The sequence below is a fragment of the Tachypleus tridentatus genome, chromosome 12 (genome assembly GCF_004210375.1).
Source record: "Tachypleus tridentatus isolate NWPU-2018 chromosome 12, ASM421037v1, whole genome shotgun sequence".
Taxonomy (NCBI): Eukaryota; Metazoa; Arthropoda; class Merostomata; order Xiphosura; family Limulidae; genus Tachypleus; species Tachypleus tridentatus.
This window is the reverse complement of record NC_134836.1, coordinates 30,225,190-30,241,553: the sequence shown is the minus strand read 5'-3', so window position 1 is coordinate 30,241,553 and position 16,364 is coordinate 30,225,190.

The window sequence follows — 16,364 nt, the reverse complement described above, 5'->3', positions numbered from 1 at the left end:
ATAATCCGAGGGTCACGGGTTCGAATCCCGGTCGCGCCAAACATGCTCACTCTTTCAGGCGTGAGAGCATTCTAATGTTACGGTCAATCCCACTATTTGTTGGTAAAAGAGTAGCCCAAGAGTTGGCGGTGGGTGGTGATGACTAGCTGTCTTCTCAGGTTTGTTCCCGTTAGTACTAACTGGTCTGCAATTTCTTGTTTCAATTTCATTATGGTAGGGGCAAGACAGAGGATCGAAAGCACAATTTATATTAACCATGGTAACTGGAAGTTTCAACACAAAACAGGCACTACAACCAATTATGTTTCGTGCCATTCCATTGGTGAAATATGTGGTGTTTACAACCAGAAAATTAATCAGAAATGGTACAGCTAAACCTAAGCTGCTTACCTATAATAGAGCTAAAATTAATCACACAACTCAATTAGATTGGTTAAGATTTAAATATAAGGACCAAATATAGACGTTTATTCAATGATACGGTGAAGTTTGTGTGGCTGAACAGCAAGAAGATAAAATATATTTTAAAATACATAAGTTACCTTATTTCGTAGCAGGTAACTTGTATTATACTGTGATGTTTTTTTAATATGAAAAGTTGATTGGTTTTTAGTTTTGCATACATAGTTACGTATTTGGTTTATCTCTCTTCTTGGACTGAAAAACAAAAGCTCTAAATTTTGAAGCTGGCGATCCGGTTTGAAATCCGTACGATGCCATAATACATTCTACACTACAAGAATGACAGTCAATCGTTTAGTGGAAATGGTCGGTAATAGAATGTTGTCAAGTTGCTTCCTTCTATCATATTAGTAGATCAATATTAGGGATTGTGACAAATAGCCTTAGTTGTTTTGTTGCGAATACAAGTACTCAGTGTTAGCTTACACTAATTTGAATGTACTTTTTTTTAATGACTTCTTTTACTGTTTAAAATGTAGTATTCCTCGGAATTGGGCCAGACGCGGTCAAATGATTTTCATCCTGTTGCTGCAAAAACGCATTCAAATACCACTATTTGATTACGTTAGTAAAAAGAGTTGACGCCGAATGCTAAAACTTTGTTATCTTTAGACTTTCAGTTATCGATAACTACACTGTTAGGTCTCGTGACGGTGGGCGTCGCTGAATGGCCATTTTACCCACCTTCGCATAATACACACCTTTTGGGTTTAAAGTTTTAGTTCTATTCTTGTCTGAAACTCCTATTAAACATCTTACCACATGCTGAAAATGTCTACAAGTGCTGCTTGCTAAACATGATCTCTTATTTCGCTAAATCGATGCGTCATCTATAATACAACTGACGTATTATTAGATTTTGCGATGGAAATGGAGGGGATGAAGTGAGTTATTAAGTGGGTGATTCTGTGAAGAATAGAGAAATGTTGGGGTAATCTGTAGGTTTTAAAACTTTTCGATATCCCACATCAAAAGTGAGCCATGTAACTAAAAACTATTTAAATGACCCTTAGTGACAGCAGGCAAACATTGTTGTAGGCTTTAGAAGTCTCTTAACAACACGTCATGTATATAATTATTCATGCCATTAACCGAGTTTCTATAGTCTTTGTTGAATTATCCAACTACTCTGAAGTCCAACAAATTCAAATAGCTTCACTATACCCTACTTTCGTTGTTGTGACCTACCTCTGTAGGCTTAACATTAGAGTTAAAATGAAGGTAACACTTTTCTTAATGGCTTACATGTCGACCATATAGTTCTTGTAAACATAAAACAAGAGAGCTGAAGAACATTATAGTTTATATTGCAAGGCCATTTACAAATGTACCAAACAAAAGGTCTTAAAAGTCTGTACGTTACCTTGTGAGGGCTATCAGTTGATAAAATTCAGTTTATTTTTAATTAAACATAAATACAGTTATTAACAAGTTCGGTGAGCGATGTAGAGTAGCTATTATTTTCTCTTTGACATCTCTTAAGCCTAAAAAATAACACTAATAAACAAAAGAATAATGTTTACTTTGTAAATTCATTTATTGACAGAAGTATGGAACAATGTTTTTTATTATCCATAGCCAGAGAATATTCTCTACATTACTTATTAACTAAAACCTATAAAACTGAATACAAACTATTAGCTGTTCTAACAAGGCAGCCATAAACAGTAAGATCTTTGACTATAATCGTGTTAAAGAACATAACCATTGAAGAGTTACAGAACTTCATTTTCTAACGTAATTAATCCACTTACATTTATTCTTTTACCGACCACATAATAATCGGTAAACTTGTTGTCATAACGAATTAAGATTTGGACTAAATGTCCTAAACGTATACAAGTAATCGGTAAATCACTCAATCAAGTGTTACTTCGATGAAGTGAGACGTAAAAATAATCTTATTTAGAAAGTGGGTAAACAGAGTTAAAGATATGATCCATAGAAGTACAGCATACTTAAAGAAATTTACTAATAACAACGTGTTATGGGTAATAAAAATATATATAATGAGTAATTAATTTACTTACATACTATAAGTTAAATCCTTCGAGTAAAACCCGATATAGATAGTATCATGTATAAATACCATACCTTGGAATACATTCTGTTAAACATTATATTGTAATACATAAGTTATTTTACATTCTTAAACTAGATCAAACATCATACAAGTTCAAGTTTATTGTCGGAGCTGAAAAACAATAGTCACGACTATGGACTTTTCAATACTGATGGATAAGGATATTTGGTATGTCGTACGTTAAAGAACAATTAGAAATATAGTGTAATATTATAGTGGTACGTAGTAAATTAAAGAACATATGGAGATACACTGTAATATACGAGTGTATAAGACTTCGCTAATATTTTCCACTGTTATTGTTACCAACATATACCATTTCGCTAATGTTTCCATTGTTATCTTGTAGTGTATACAGTTTCGCTAATGTCAATTGTTATCCTTGTGTGTGTATACGATTTCACTAATACGTTGCATTGTTCTCGTTGTTAGTGTACAACTTTTTAGAAGCTGCACTTCCAGTTATCAGATATGTATTAAGAGCCGATTATAGTGACAAAGTACCATCATTTTAGGGGCTTTTATGTGATATTTCAGGTTCACAAAGAAGGGACTTTATACTCGAGGAGAAACAATGGTATTGTCGTCAGAAACTTTAGTATAAACTGTTTCCTAAAGCCCTGTCTCTAATTTTATTTTCTATACTGTTAGGATTAGAAAAAATAGACCCTAGGTACTTCTAATAAATTCTTGATTTGATGTACTCAACGGGAACAAAGAAAAACGTTTCTCTTACCTTTTTTTCGCTGTAAATCATTTCACTTTCATCAATCAGAAGAAGTCCATCTTCAGAAAGACGTGGAAAGTTAATGCCTTTATGGAACTCTTGGGGAACATTTTAAAGTTCAATGACTTTCAAATATGTGCAATGTACATTTTTCATCACAGTGTAGCGTAACATGATTATATATAAGTGCTAAAGAGAGAACGAAATGCTCTGATAAATTTGGGATTAGAACTAGATAATCCTACCCTGTTGTAGAAAGATTTGGAATTTTAGGTTTACTGTCCATTTACTTTAATCAAATAAAAAGTATTAACTGTCACTTTGGTAAAACATCCACAGCTGAAATTACAAGTCGTGTACAGCGACATCACAAAACTAAGACGATAACTACTTAAACCAGATCCAGTTCAGTTTGTTTTGATGTTTGTTTGTTTGTTTGTTTTTTTGAATTTCGCACGAAGCTACTCGAGGGCTATCTGTGCTAGCTGTCCCTAATTTAGCAGTGTAAGACTAGAGGGAAGGCAGCTAGTCATCACCACCCACCGCCAACTCTTGGGCTACTCTTTTACCAACGAATGATGTGATTGACCGTCACATTATAACGTAGCTTTGTGCAAAATTAAAAAAAAAATTAATACTGTAAGTGTATATACCAGATTGGCCGTCCCAATTTTGATTTAGTTTCTTTTGTAGAAGTCAAGCAAACTGTTTCCTCGGTAAATAGCACGCAGTTCATCAGATGCCTGGAGATCAGTAAATTCGAGCTGATATTCTGCTGACAAATCATCCACTGACACACTGAACGGATCAGTAAAAAGTTTCATCAACAATCTGCATTGGTCAAAGTCATGAAACCGTGAGTTGAAGGATTGAATCAAGGTATCTAGCTTCCCAACATAAACTTGTGTGTAAACGTCCTGATTCTTCTGTAGCTGTGACTGAAAAGTGGGAAAGTGCACGAAGTTGCCTGATGCTGCTTGCTGCCGGAACAACTGCAACTTTGTCCTGAAAGCTGAGACGTGATTTGCAAGCTGACAGACAAGCTGATTTTTGCCTTGCAACTTCAAATTCAGATCATTCAAGTGTTGTGTCATGTCGACCAGAAAGGTCATATCAGCTTGCCATGCTGAATTAGTCATGGAAATCACTTCTATGTCCTTGTTCTTGCTTCTGAGGAATTCTATCACCTCATCAATCAACTCCCAGAATCTTCTAAGCATCTTCCCTCGACTCAGCCAGCGTACTTTACAGTGATACAGAAGGTCACCATAGTCTGAATCAATTTCTTCAAGAAGATTTCGAAACTGACGGTGATTGAGCCTCTTGATTTGATGAAATTAATGGTTTTCGTCACTAATGCCATCAGTGCCTGAAAATCATGTTCTTTACTGCACAGGTTCTGTTGGTGAATAATACAGTACAACTTCACCAACTATCTGTTCTTCTTTCCTCGATGCTTCATCAACAGTGCTAACAGCCCGCTACTTTCTCCGGTCATGGCTGGTGCTCCATCAGTTGTCACACTTACCAGTTTCGTGAAATCCAATGAAACACTACTACACACTCGTACTGTCTCCACGAATACAGCAGACCCAGTTGTCTGACCCTTCATGGAACCCATGCCAATTAGTTCCTCTGTGATATCAAACGATGATGACACACCACGAACAAAAGCTAGTAGCTGATCTGTTGAACTGATGTCAGTCGACTCGTCAGCTGCCAAAGAGAAGTAGAGAAAGTTGGCTGCTTTATTTGTAAGCTGCCTTGTCACGTCTGGTGAGAGATGTGAAATTCTTCGTTGAACTGTCATACGATTCAAAGCCACCGTCTGTAGCTTGCGAACTACTTCCGGTCACAACTTTTCCAGTGTGGTAATCATACATTACTTGACAAAATCACCATCAGTGAACGGTCGGCAATATTTTGCTATCATCAACGAAATATCGTAACTGACCTCACATGCTGCACCTAAATTTGCTGACTGCTTTGAGAAAACGTTCTGCTGGTGATTCAGTGACCGCCGCAGAGATTCAATTCGAGCTGTTTGTTCATCACCGACAACGTTGTGGAAATCTTTATGCTTCGACTCATAATGTCGCTTTATATTGGATACCTTCGCCACTGCTACTGTCGAATGACACAGCAGACAGATCACGTTCTTCTGTTGTTGAACAAAACAGTATTGCGCAGTCCAATCATCATGAAACTGCCGGTTTTCGTCGTCAACTTTTCTTTTACGATTAGCTGCTATTTTTGTTACGAAATAATATCAAAATAGGGCTCGTAAGTAAATCTCGAAGAACAATTTGAACGCGTGAGATTTCGCAATTACGGAAATATTACGTCATTGCGCCAATGATTAAATGCTTATGCATTAATGAGATTTGCTTATTAAATTTTCTTTATTGCTCAACACAAATATGGAACCATCCAGTATCTAATCTAATGCATATTCTTCTACAGCATTTAATCTTCGCGCAGGCGCGAACTCTCTATGTTTGACTTTCCCGTTGAACATCGCGAGCCACTTGGCGACTCGTCGAGGGCCGGACCACTGCTTTATAGTAACGCCTTGGAACTTAGATTCAGAGTTTATTGCCATCACGCCCATGCAATCGGTACAGATAATATCACACTACGCTAAATGTTCTTTAACGTGTATAATTTCATGGAATTTAATACATTTGTGCTGAAAAAGTTGACAATGAATAATCAATAATAACTGTCCACTAGTATGAGCTTGAGCTAGAAATTTGTTTGCTTAGCCTAAACAATATTTATATATCTGCACGTCTTTTCATGTTATAGTTTTGATTCCCGAAGTCAGCTGTTTTTAATCCGAACGATATAAAATTGAGAACGGTTCAGTTTTAATCTTAAATCAAGCTGGAAATAACATTTCAGACCGATAACTCTCATGCGCAAAAGTTTTGTTAAATTTTGTTGAATAACTTTACTCTTTTTGTTTATATTTACAAATATATATCAGGGTATGCCGCCTGGTATGGCCAAGTGGGTTAAGGCGTCCGACTCGTAATCTGAGGGTCGCAGGCTCGAATCCCCGTCGCACCAAACATAATTGCCTTTTCAGCCGTGAGGGTGTTATAATGGGACGGTCAATCCCACTATTCGTTGGTAAAAGAGTAGCCCAAGAGTTGGCGGTGGGTGGTGATGACTAACTGCCTTCCCTCTAGCCTTACACTAGTAAATTGGGGACGGCTAGCGCCGATATTCCTCGTGTAGCTTTGCGCGAAATAAAAAAAACAAAAAAAACCAAAAAAGCATACACGTCAGAGTATCAAATGTAAAAAAATCTAACAACAACAAAAAACAACCATGAAAGTTACGTATGTTTTTCTATTCTTTCAGCCGTGGGGGCCTAATAATGTGACGGTCAGTACCACTATTTGTTAGTGAAAGAGTACCCCAAGAGTTCGCGGTGGGTGGTGATGACTAGCTGTCGTCCCTCTAGTCTTACACTGCTAAATTAGGGACGGCTAGCGCAGATAGTTCTCGAGTAGCTTTGCGCGAAATTCAAACACAAACAGTAATATACTTAGGTTATTTATTGGTGTCTGTTTGTTACCCAAAGCGACACAACGAGTATTTGTAGTAGCCGTCGCTGGTTTTGAACATACAGACTAGAGTGAAGGCACTTAGCGAGCATCATCCATCTTCATTTCATAGACGACTCTAATTTAACAGAGTAAACTGATTGACCAATTTCTGAAGTATGTAAAAAATATAAGTGAGTTTAATGTGGTTGTTCTGTCACATTAATTACAGTGCTTTAAATATACTAGTTATAAAATTTCTCTTATGTTGACCTATATTCAAGCAACCAAAGAATAGAATAAAATACATTAACTAGGCATGATATCTAATTGTATTTTCGATGTGCTTTTTTTAGCAGCATTCCTGTGATGGTGGGATGTCATGGCCTTACTGAGGACGTGAAGAATATCCTCGACCAATCACTATGAGAGCGTTCCATTAGTCATATTTTCAGCTTTCTTGTGAGGAAGGGATTGCAATCCCGAAGACAAGGAATGCTTATCTCGTCTACACAACGTGTAAAAGCATTGTTGTCCTGTTGGGTGTTAAGTAGTGCTGAAAAAATTACCAAATCCGATATAATTTTGTGGAGGAACCCAAAATTCGGGATTATATTGTAAAACAATCGCACGAGCGGTTTGAGTTTAGTGTCCATTCTTTCTTTTTTTGCCATTTTGAAGTCGCGAATGAGGATCCAAGTAAGTAAGGATATCTTGTTGTTTTTTTTTTTTTACCAAAGGTATGGGAGGGATATCTAACCCTCCATAATTTAGCAGTGTAAGACTAGAGGAAAGGCAGCTAGTCATCACCAACCACCGTCAAATCTTGGGCTACGCTTTCACTAACGAATAATGGCAGTGACCGTCACATTATATTTACCCATGGCTGAAAGGGCTATCATGTTTGGTGTGATAGGGAGTCGAACCCGTGACCCTCAGATTACGACTCGAGCGCTCTAACCACTTGGCCACGCCGAACCCGCAAGGATGTCTATAACAGCCTCCCGCTGGTACAGCGGTAATTCTCCGGATTTACAAAGCTAAAATCAGGGGTTCGATTCCCCTTGGTGGGCTCAGCAGATAGCCCGATGTGGCTTTGCTATAAGAAAAACAACGAAACATCTATAACAAAATAAACGAAACCAATGCCAAACGAAAATTGAATTTAACTCTGCGCGTAAAACACGCACCTTTGCTAGTTAAATAACACAGGTCAACAAAGTTTTTGTTGCATTTATATCAAACACTTGGTATTACATAATTTCTTGCCCTGATTTCAGATCTGAAGTTAGTTTTTTCCTCAGTGCTCTACTTTTTTTGCAATCAAGGTATTTGAAAATCTCAAAATTTCGTCATCATCACATTGACGTCGTAGTCTATCATGAAAAATATGTAATAAAATATGTTATAAAACTCTTTAATATAGCTGGGTAATAAAAAAGAAAATGCAAGATAGTATAAATGTATTCAAGTTATTTATATAAATTCAATTTTATATCAAGTTATATTTCAATTGATTTATATAAAACTGATTAGTAGATAAGACATTTGCTACTATGAGGAGGCAAAGCTCAATTGCAGTCTACTCAGTCATGAATTTCTGCTTGTAGCACTTGCGTTTGTGGACTGTCTCAGAGCATTCTCGTTTAATGCTCCAGCAGTAATCTGCCATCATATGTTTGTCCCATCTCCCTTGGTAACGCTCTTCCATGGTCTTGAGGTCCTGATGGAACCGCTCGCCCTTGCTCGTCACTTACAGCTCCTGGGTTCTCAGGGAATCTATCAAGATGACTGTACAGGTAATGGAGTTTGACACTCATGTTACATCCAAGATCGCGAAAGGCTGACAACATATTCGCTACAAGGGTTTCATAGTTGTCAGCTTTTTTATTACCGAGAAAGTTTGCCATCACCACCACAAATGAAAGCCATGCAGTTCTTTCCTTGTCGTTCATCTTTCTGGCAAATTCTTGATCACGCACAAGTGCACGAATCTGTGGTCCATCAAAAACACCTGCCTTGATCTTCTCGAAGGACAAACCAGGGAGCACAGAAAATATGTGTTGGAAGCATTCACCGTCAGTATTCAACGCCTTCATGAACTGTTTCATCAAGCCCAGCTTGATATGGAGAGGAGGAAATATGATCTTTCTCGACTGACAATTGGATCGTTGACAATATTTGGCATACCTGCCTTCAGAGTCTCAATGTATGAGCCACTCCTTCTGGTTCCAGTGCTTTTCTCGAGCTCAGCTGTCCCACATGCAAAGATAGCAGGGGTACTTTGTAAATCCTCTTTGTTGACCTAGGAGGAAATTAACCATTTTGAGGTCCACACAAATTGTCCAGTTTTGCTTGTGGTATTTTAGTAGGTCAATCACAGTCTTAATGTCATTATATTCCTCTCGTAAATACACAGAGTGTCCAATTGGAACAGCTGCATAGACATTGTCATTATGAAGTAGAACGCACTTCAAACTTTGCTTAGAACAATCTAGAAATAATCGCCAGTCATTTGGATGGTATACTGGCATCCCTAATTCCTGGAGAAGACCTGAGATATTATGACAATAAAAAAACATATTCTCCTCTGTAAAAAATGGCACAAAAGCCTGCTCCCGATTTCGGAAGTACGACACTTTAGTTGTATGGCTCAGCTGATTCTTTTCTTGCATCCTGGAAGCTAACACTTCAGCTGCATTTTGGAGAGACCCAAATCACGCACAAGGTCATTCAACTCCGGCTGGCTAAACTGTTGAGGAGTTAATGACTGTGGGGTCTCATAAGAAGGATCGCCAGATTCTGAAAATATTTCTTGAGTTTCATCAGCAGTCTCTTGCTCTTGGTCACTACCCACATCTTCAGATGGAAGAAATCCTTTGAAAACTGGGATTGGGAGCTCATCAGAGTGCAGAGTAGGTCGGATTGCTGAGGGGATACTAGGATATGAGATTTTGTCTGCTTTTTCTTGCCAATGCCCTTTGTATTGACCAGACAAAATAGCAGTCAGTTGTGTGGTCCATCGGTTCTTGCCAGGTCATAGAATTCCAAAAGGTAAACCCTTACGTTTCCCTTTTGTCCAGTCACGCAGCATTTCCTCGCAGTTATGACACACAATATGTGGGGCCCATTTCTTGTCTTGGTCACCAAGAGCAAGTCCAAAGTACGCTTTATAAGCACGCCTCACAAACGACGTTATATTACGCCTTTGACGAATAAGCGTGAAGCATCCACAAATATAACAGAAAGCGTCCGGCTTGTTATCAACAGAGATATTAAAATTGTTTAGATTTTGTTTCAGATCTGATCATGGCTACAAGGAGACATCAATGTGTTAATTTGACCACAAAAGGCTAGAATGAAAAACTTAAAATTGCATTAAAACTAGAGCATGTAGAGCTGAATCGTTTTCATATTTGAATTTAGCAGGTCACAAAGGGTAAGAATGAGTAAAAAAATCTTATGCAACTGAGATTTCGAAAAAAATTGTTGACCAGTGTAATAATTGTGTTGGGTTTGGACGAATCATAGCATGTGATCTTTAGCAAATTGGACGCCTATAGATCCTAGGTAATATTTTTAGATAAATAGGATCTTATTTGGAAAGGAGAACGTAATAGAAATTTCTAAAAAATACAAATCAACCATTCGTTACGTCTTTAAAGCTTGTACGCATCAAAAGAAGAATCTCTTGAGAAATCCTATCGCATTAACTTAGATTTCTCTATTTACAAGATTTTGTATATGTTTTATAAAAAGGAAATTTTTACAGATTTATTTTCTTTGGGTCTATTTTTTCCTAATAAAGGACTGACAAAACATGCATTTCTTTAAACCTGACTTACCCTAGTCACGGAATAAATGCGGACGCGTTTGCTTATTTCAATCACACGTTTGGATAAAAAATAAAATATAAATAGATTCCCCACTTCTCTGAAGCTCTGAGAAACCTGCTAAAGGTTTATATACTAAGCTAACTTTTGTTACAGCTTAATGTTTCAGTTTTATTTTTGGCGTACAAATATATTTAATTAATAAGTTTTTAGTCACTTTTTCAAACTGAATGCGTTATAAACTGATATTATAGTGTTGATTTACTTGCACAATGGGCTCTATATATGTATCTTGTTCATTCTAAAGATTCGAAAATGGAGTTTTGCGTAAGAAGTACATCATTGACCCGTCAAGAGGCTGGGAGGCATATGTCTTTGAAAAATAAATTTTTAATTTTTCGGTAGGCTCTTTGGGTGTTATAAATCCAGGGGTGACAGCACGATACCCAATGCAAAATATCCGACTTTGTTGTTAAAATTTGAAATGATCACTTATGCTTATAGTCACGTGTTAAGTCTCCCCCTGGTAGAACGGTAAGTCTACGGATTAACAACGCTAAAATCAGAGGTTCGATTTCCCTCGGTAGACACAGCAGATAGCACGATGTGGCTTTGCCATAAGAAAACCCGCACAAACACTCATGATTGAAATAGATTTATGGTGTGTCACTTCCGGATAACAGTGTCTTACTTGTCAACAAACATTTAGTTATCCAATAGAAGCAGGCTAGAGTGTCTATCACTCATCTACGAGTTATTTCTTACCTTTTCAAGCCACACATGTTGATTTTTGCATATAAAATAAAACCTTTAGCAAGAAAGAACATTTTTTCCTACAGTCTAAAGTAGCATTTTCGTGTATTTTGAATATGATTTAAATCGTGCCTGGAATATACTTTGACTTGGGCCTAAAGTATGGTTTAACTTGAGTTGGTAGTGTGATTTAACTTAAGAATATAGAATGATTTAACACTAAAATCTGTGATTAGACTATCCGCGTTGGAAACAGCACAAACAGCCCATTACGTAATGAATGAAACTTTTGTAGAATGGACAGCAACTAGAAGACAAAAGACGGAAGACTTTCGAAACGTCGTCCTCTACACTTGTGTCTCCACAACAGGTAGTTCCTGTCCATTTTACAAAGTTTCTTCATGAATACTTTGCCTACACAATCTATCAAAGAATAGCCCATTACGTAGCTTTACTAGAAATAACTAGAGCTGTGCGTAAAGCCTCTATAAATAACGCAACTTACGTAGCGCCGATATGTTTCTAGGTGTGACTAGACGATAACTATACTTCAAAATATGTAGTAGAAAATATAAATTATAAACATATAATAATATTATTATTATATAATTATTATCCAGCAGTGTAAGTCCGCAGAGTTATTAGTGTACCATCAGGGTCGAAAGAAGTCCAATAATAGCGTCATACGTTTTTTAGTTTGTTGAATGGTGTGAGAACATTTGGTTCGGGTTATATCTCTATCGTTCTTGCTAGTTTTCTGGTGAGTTGGATCTGTGATAAGATATACTCTTCAAAAAAAAGAAACGCAAAAGGCAAAATTTGAGACATATTGTTAACAAGTTTATTCCGGGTAGTTCTGTATGACATGTGTGAAACTTTGCACATTCACTGCTGAACATCCAAAGTCTGCAAAGGCGAAGTTTACGCTCACTAGTTGAAGTTTAACGTCACTCAACGTCAATAACGAGTATGCCCCCCGTGAGCATCAATAACTGCTTGGCATCTCCTGCCCATGGAAGCGATGAGGTGACGAATCACATCCTGTGGAATGGCTGTCCACTCAGCCTGCAAAGCTGCTGCAAGCTGAGGTAGAGTCTGCGGTTGAGGTTGTCGCCGTCGCAGACGTCGGTCCAACTCGTCCCAAAGATGTTCGATGGGGTTTAAATCTGGTGATCTGGAGGGCCAGGGAAGAACGTTGATGTTGTGGTGTCTCAAGAAGACAGTGGTGAGTCGGGCTGTGTGAGGACGGGCTTTGTCATGTTGAAAAACGTCGTTGACGTTCACCATGATGGATTGCACATGGGGCCTAAGAATCTCGTCGACGGTTGCGTTCGTTCTGATCGGAAATTCTACGCAGCCCTGGTATGGTTGAGGCAGTAGACGTCGCAGTGGTGGTTCTATCCCGAAGGTGACGTAACCAGATGTAACGATCTTGTGCGGGCGTGGTCACACGTGGTCTGCCAGATCGTGGACGGTCACGAATTGATCCATGTTGTTGGTGACGATTCCATAGCCCATAGCTCTGGCAACATCTGATCAAGATTCGCCTGCTTCCAATCGACCAATGACGTTGTTGCGTTGTGCTTCAGTCAGTCTTGGCGTAACTGTATTGCGTGTCGGTGGCTTAACACTGAGCTATGGAAACCGAGAACCCGTCAATTTTATAGGGATTTTGCACATGTTGCACTTGCAGAACATGCAGATCTCTCAAACAAATTTATTGGACACGAATGCGTTTTGGCGAAAAATCCGATGTTTTACTCCGTTTTCAAAGTGCACAACTTTTATTGTCATTTCGGTCTGACAATCAGTGCCTTAACACGTGTAACATCACATACTCTGAGCTTGTAACGTTATTACATATATTTCTCTTTAAAATAACAAAAATATCCCTTTTGCGTTTCTTTTTTTGAAGAGTATATTAGAAAACGAGTTTTCTAATTCCGACCTTAATATACGAAGAAGGTTTTGAAACATTAGAGCGAAAATAATATCTTATAGAAAGCAATTCCATTCTTTGAAAGTTATCTCATAAGTGAGATAAAACTAAGATGCTCTTCCCTGGTACAGTGATATGCCTGTGGAATTACAACACTAGAAACTGGGTTTCGATGCCCGTGGTGGGCAGAGCACAGATAACACATTGTGTAATTTTGCAATTAATTACTAACAAACAATAAAATGATTGATAAATATATTAACTTTTTGAAAGAATGAATAATGTTTAGTTGAATACAGTCAGATTCCATTGATGTTAGAATCATTTAATAGAACAAAAAGAACACGTCGTTGGACACTCTTATATCGGCCAAAAAACGTCTAATAAGAACTGATATTGTAGCGCCATCTTCAACGAGATTTGTGTATCAATTTAATTTTTTGGTAAAAATATTTCACTTTATTAAAGATTTACAACTATGATTATAAGAACAGTACAGTGTAATACTTAAAAGGTACCTTGTAAGCAGCAATATGTTAACCTTCCGATAAAGTAGTTAAAGTTGTCGTTTCGATACACCTGTGAGTAAAGATAATAAAATCTCAGTTGCACTGGTATGATTAATGTTTGTGGTGGCATCTATTAGCGAAGAATAAAACAGTTGATAACTTCAATTTCTTTAAATTTTAAAGTGTCGTGATAGAATAGTTTGAAAAGACATAATTAGCAGGCTGAAGTCATGGAGATGTTTGATGAAGTCTGTTGAAATACCAACATGTAAAAACGTTTAAAAATGTAGAAAACTGGTTTAAGAACTGTACAATTGTTGATGGGAAATAAAAACAGACGATAACGCTGGATAATTTCGTTGCATTTTTAATGCCCTCGAAATACACACATCGTCTCTGGTGATTTGCCTTCCAGACATAAACGTACGGAAACCATCTTTTTACCATCCCAGTTTCCGTATTTGATGCCTTTTTATCACCAGAAACAAAAATTACACTCAGCACTGTGAATATTAACCTCACATTTACAAAAAAAAGGACGTAACCGCAAATTTTGATTTCTGCATTAGGGTTGGAAAATATAACTGTGGTTCATATATATTTTTATCATATGTCAAAAGCCTATTATATATGGCACCTTAAAGGGTAGTTTGTACGTAGTGTTTTAAAAGTAATTTTTATGTGTGGTGCTTCATAAAACCAAATTGTACGTGGAACTCTGAGAGGATAGTTTAAGTGTGGTTCCTTAATAGGACATTTTATATATGGAGCTTTAAGAAGACAGTTTATATAAGGTGCCTTAAGAATGCAGTTTATGAATGATAGTTTAAGGGAACGGTTTGTATATTTTCTACAAAATAGTTTATAGTTGGTGCCTTAATGATCGAATGGTCATTTTTATTGCGAAGTAATTGCGATGACACTTTTATATTGCATCAAATGCAAATCATTCTTTGTGGCTCAACCGTGGTACTTGTCTGAAAATAAACACTTATGAGATCAAGAACCTTTCTGTTTTAGCATATCCAGATTCATTTCCTTTGCTAGAAATTCTCGAGGTACCACCAAGCCAAGAAACGACGAGGTGCTTAACCTGTTTTGTTTTTTTTTTAAACGTGTTTAAAAAGCTGGTGGTATCCATATGATCTGTTAATAATTCTAGGATTAAGAGAATTACAAAGCTTTATAGATTTTTTTTGATAATCAATGTATTTATTTCCTTTTTCCTTTTTTGGATGTCAAACACAAAGGAAGGCCTATAGAAATTTCTTAACAGTATATTCAAACTAGTATTTCCACCCCAGTGGGTTAATACTTACAATACTAAATCCAGGGTTCGACATCAGAGATAGAGAAAATGTAAATATCCAATTTCGTAGCCTTGCACCAAAATACACAAACAACTTCTGTATTTGCATTTATTTTATTTTATTACACGTTTATTTACTTAAAAATATGAATTTTGTGATTCACAAGACAGGCCTCATATAATTCTGTCAAAATTCTCGGTAGGTATTTACTATACTCATTTACCTTAAAAGCGACATAAAATGACCAGTTTAATTTTAAAACTGTTTACTCGTATTTTCAGTTCCATGCTGATTTGTATAAGAAATAAGTAGCATATGTACCTAACATAGCTTTCAAAATTTAACACTTCAGGCTTAATCAAGGCATATTCTATTTAACGACACGATTTTTGTAAGGAGGCTGAGGGGATTGCCTGTTGCAATCCACATGATCTGATAAGCCTTGGTACCTTACGAAAAGCCTCGTCGGATATGGACATATCAAATGCCTTTTGGTTAGTATAATACTTTTTCTTTGTTTTCGCTCGTGGACTCTAAGACTTCTCTTCAGAAGAATAGTCCATATGATATATTATTCTTTTGTTTTCACTCGTTAGCTCTAAGACTTCTCTTTTGAAGAAGGATCGCTGTAATGTTAAAGCGTAACATTTCATCTCAAATCAGCGTTAATTTCTATATGATTGTAATTAAGCACAGAACTATACAATGGATTATCTGTGCTCTGCCCACTAAGGGTATCAAAACCCGGTTTCTAGCTTTGTTAAGTACACAGACATACCGCTGCCTTTAACTTCTGAACAACACAAGCTACCTATGTAGTTCATAATCAAAACTTGAATCAGTAACGAATACAACTAATTTAATAACAGTATTCTTACTTATAAGTGTTAGAATGTATTCATTCATCAGTTAGGTACACTTATTTCTATGATATTGTCAGTCGTAATCCCAACAATATTTCGCAAGGTTCGTGAGATCTTGGTTTGTCAAAATACATATGCAAAGTAATCTTTATTATAAAAAAATATCTTTAAAAATAATGTAAAAAATTCTAATTATTACTGTTAGGAATGAAGTGTTAAAGCTAGAATAGGGTGCAACTTACAAAACACCTTATAACAACTTGTTTGTTCAATGCACCATCAGCAATTTCCTGTACACAAACATGAAGTTAAAATGTCTGTTTGTTTCTGA